This window comes from Colobus angolensis, unplaced genomic scaffold (assembly GCF_000951035.1).
Source record: "Colobus angolensis palliatus isolate OR3802 unplaced genomic scaffold, Cang.pa_1.0 Scaffold149, whole genome shotgun sequence".
Taxonomy (NCBI): Eukaryota; Metazoa; Chordata; class Mammalia; order Primates; family Cercopithecidae; genus Colobus; species Colobus angolensis.
The window spans coordinates 2,270,999-2,274,726 of NW_012114588.1; the positions used below are offsets into that span (position 1 = coordinate 2,270,999).

At 49.0% G+C, this 3,728-nt stretch overlaps 1 protein-coding gene across 1 annotated transcript in view; it reads right to left on the reverse strand.

Moving 5' to 3' along the window:
• The window catches only part of LOC105507349 (chromosome unknown open reading frame, human C1orf127), a 30,854-nt gene that overhangs the window by 26,665 nt on the left and 461 nt on the right, over positions 1-3,728 (reverse strand). The window lies entirely within an intron of this gene.

Below are 3,728 nucleotides of genomic sequence, written 5' to 3' on the forward strand. Positions count from 1 at the left end.
TGGTGGTGGTGATGGTGGTGATGGTGGTGATGATGATGGTGATGGTGGTGATGATAGTAATGATGGTGGTGATGGTGGTGGTGATGGTGGTGATGATAGTAATGATGGTGGTGATGGTGGTAATAATGATGGTGATGGTGATAATCATGGTAGTGATGGTCATAGTGATGATGGTGCTGGTGATGGTGGTAATCATGGTGGTGATGATGGTGGTAATAGTGATGTGATGATGGTGATTATGGTATTGATGGTGGTAGTAATGATGGTGGTAGTGATGATGGTGGTGTTGGTGCTAGTGACAGTGATGATGGCAATAATAGTGATGGTGATTATGGTGGTGGTGGTAATGGTGGTGGTGATGTGGTGGTGGTGCTGGTGATGATGGTGATGGTAATGGTGGCGATGGTGGTGATGATGGCAGTGATGGGACTTCATAGGGTAGATGTGAGACTTTAATGAGTTAATGCATATAAAGGTCTTTACAGGGTGATCACTGCAGAGCACATGCCTAAAGGTGACAGCTCTTATAATAATAATAATTATTGTCATCCAGAGATGAAAGGACTTATCCAGGTAATAATGATGGTGATGACAGTAATAACGGTGATGGTAGTAGTGGGATGATATTGATGGTGATTGTGGTGGTGATGATGGTGTTAATGGTGATGATCATAGTGATGGTGTGATGGTGGTGATCATGATGGTGATGGTCATAGTGATGATGGTGCTGGTGATGATGGTGATGGCATTATTACCGCCATCATTTTCCAGGCCATCACAGAGCCAGACAGAGTATTAGAGAAATTGATAAATGTTGGAATACACATGGCGCTGAATCAATAACGAACCCAATGTTGTGTTCCTCGGTGGTTAGGAGATGTATATCTGACTCCTACAGGCCTCAGGGCTTCATTGTGGACACAGCCTCCCACTGTCTAGGAGAGCTGGTGGAGAAACTGGGAGGTCTCCCTTGAATCTGCTCGACGTGGATATGGAATACTCACGTGCACTTTAAAAAAATACGGGGCCGGGCACAGTGGCTCAAGCCTGTAATCCCAGCACTTTGGGAGGCCGAGACGGGCGGATCACGAGGTCAGGAGATCGAGACCATCCTGGCTAACACGGTGAAACCCTGTCTCTACTAAAAAATACAAAAAACTAGCTGGGCGACGTGGCAGACGCCTGTAGTCCCAGCTACTTGGGAGGATGAGGCAGGAGAATGGCATAAACCCGGGAGGTGGAGCTTGCAGTGAGCTGAGATCCGGCCACTGCACTCCAGGGGCAGCAGAGTGAGACTCCGTCCCAAAAAAAAAAATACGGGCTGGGCGCATATTACTCACATACAGGCGTATTACTCATGCCTGTAACCCCAGCACTTTGGGAGGCTGAGGCCGGTGGATCACCTGAGGTCAGGAGTCCAAGACAAGGCTGGCCAACATGGTGAAACCCAATCGCTACTAAAAATACAAACATTAGCCGGGTGTGGTGGTGGGCACCTGTAATCCCAGCTGCTTGGGAGGCTGAGGCACGGGAATCGCTTGAACCTGGGAGGCGGAGGTTGCAGTGAGCCAAGATCGCGCCACTGCACTCCAGCCTAGGTGACAGAGTGAGACTCAATAAATAAATAAATAAATAAAACAAATAGGCCCCAGGTAGAAATTTGTTTACAAGTCACTTAACTCATAAAAGTAGAGTAAGGGTGGCCAGGCGCGGTGGCTCATGCCTGTAATCCTAGCACTTTGAGAGGCCAAGGTGGCGGATCAGGCGGATCACCTGAGGTCAGGAGTTCGAGACCAGCCTAGCCAACATGGCGAAACCCTGTCTCTACTAAAAATACAAAACTTAGCCGGGTATGGTGGCGTGTACCTGTAATCCCAGCTACTCAGGAGGCTGAGGCCAGAGAATCGCTGGAACCCAGGAGGCAGAGGCTGCAGTGAGCGAGATAGCACCACTATACTCCAGCTTAGGTGACAGAGCAAGACTCCATATCAAAAAAAAAAAAAAAATGTAGAGTAGGGGCAAACTGGCTCAGCCATGGAATTCTGCAGCTCTGCTGAGCGCTCCAGGCAGAGAGCACAGCCTGTGCCCAGACCAGAGGGGAGAGGCAGTGTGGTCATGGTCATGGTCACCCCTGACCCCGGCCTCTGCCCATCCCACACTGGTCCATTCTCAACACGGCAGCCACAAGGGATCTTCAAACGGAAATGAGATCATGTCAGCCTCTTCTCAGAACCTTCAGTGACTGCCCACTACCCTTGGAATAAAATCCAAACACTTCCACAATCCATGTGGCCCTGAGCCAAGCTGGTGTTTTCTCTACCTCAGGGCCTCTGCACATACTGTTCCCTCTGCCTGAAACACCATTCCCTGCTCTTCATGTGGCTGGCTCTTCTTCATCTGCAGGTCTAAAATTAAACGTCACCTCCTCTGGGAGGTCCTCCCTGACCATCCCCACCCATTCTCTACCCTGGTCCTGTGTCTCTTTCCTTCCTGACTTGAATCACTGTTGGGAATTATGCTATCTAGTTGTTCATGAGATTTCTGTATACTTCTCCTACTCGAGTGAGGATAGGTGGAGATCAGGTTGTCTCCCACTGAGGCAAAGAGAAGCTCAGGAAGGGGAGGGGCTGTGTCTGCCTTGTTGACCACTCTATCCCCAGGGTCCTCCCATGGACCAGCGCCCATTGGCCAGCAACTGCTCAGTATCTGCCCAGCAAAGGGCTATGGCTGGAGCCTGGCCTGCCCTGAAGCTGGAGAATAAGAGAAGCCATGACCCAGAGATTTGTTGTTTTCCCTTCTCCCCCTTGACACAAACTACAAGCTCCAGGAAAAGGCGTAAGTTGTGTCTAACTTGTTCACTATGGCACCCCCAATACCTTGCCCTGTGCATGGTACCCACAGAGGCCTCTGCTAAATACGGGTTAAGCACGTTTTCATCCCAAGTACTCCAGTACAGAAAATTGGAGTTTTCTGTAATCACACAAGAACAATAGTATTAAGTGAGATTGTTCATCCACAGGAAGTGGAATCTTGTTGGATGTAACCTATTTCCTCCAATAGAGCCCTGTCCAGAGTTGATAGACAGCTTAAGTTAAATATATACTCCAAGCTGGGTGCAGTGGTGCACATCTGTAGACTCAGCTGCTCTGGAGGATGAGGCAGCAGGATCGCCTTCACCCAGCAATTTGAGGTTCTACTGTGCAATGATCATGCCCGTGAATGCCACTGCACTCCAGCCTGGGCAACATAGCAAGACCCTGTCTCTGAAATACACACACACACGCACACACTCTAGACATGAATTATTCTACAACTGCAGAAATGAGAATATGAAATAATATTATCTCCTGGGCTAATTTGTCTCTCAATGGAGACATTTAAGCCACCAGGAAGAGCACAAGGCACTGGGCCCTGGAGTTGGATGATCAAGGCTTAGACCCTGGATCGAGCTATATAACCTGGGGCAAGTCATTTAATCTCTCCAAGACCCCATTTCTTCTTCTGCAAAATGGGCACATGTGTAATAAATAATTAACCTGGGCCCAAAGAATTGACCCTTTGCCCCTCCTGGGTCAAAGCACCTGAGAAATAAATTCTAAGCCCTTGGAATGTTTTGCCTATTAAGAATGTCTTTGTGGCCAGGCGCGGTGGCTCATGCCTGTAATCCCAGCACTTTGGGAGGCCGAGGCGGGCGGATCACAAAGTCAGGAGATCGAGACCATCCTGGC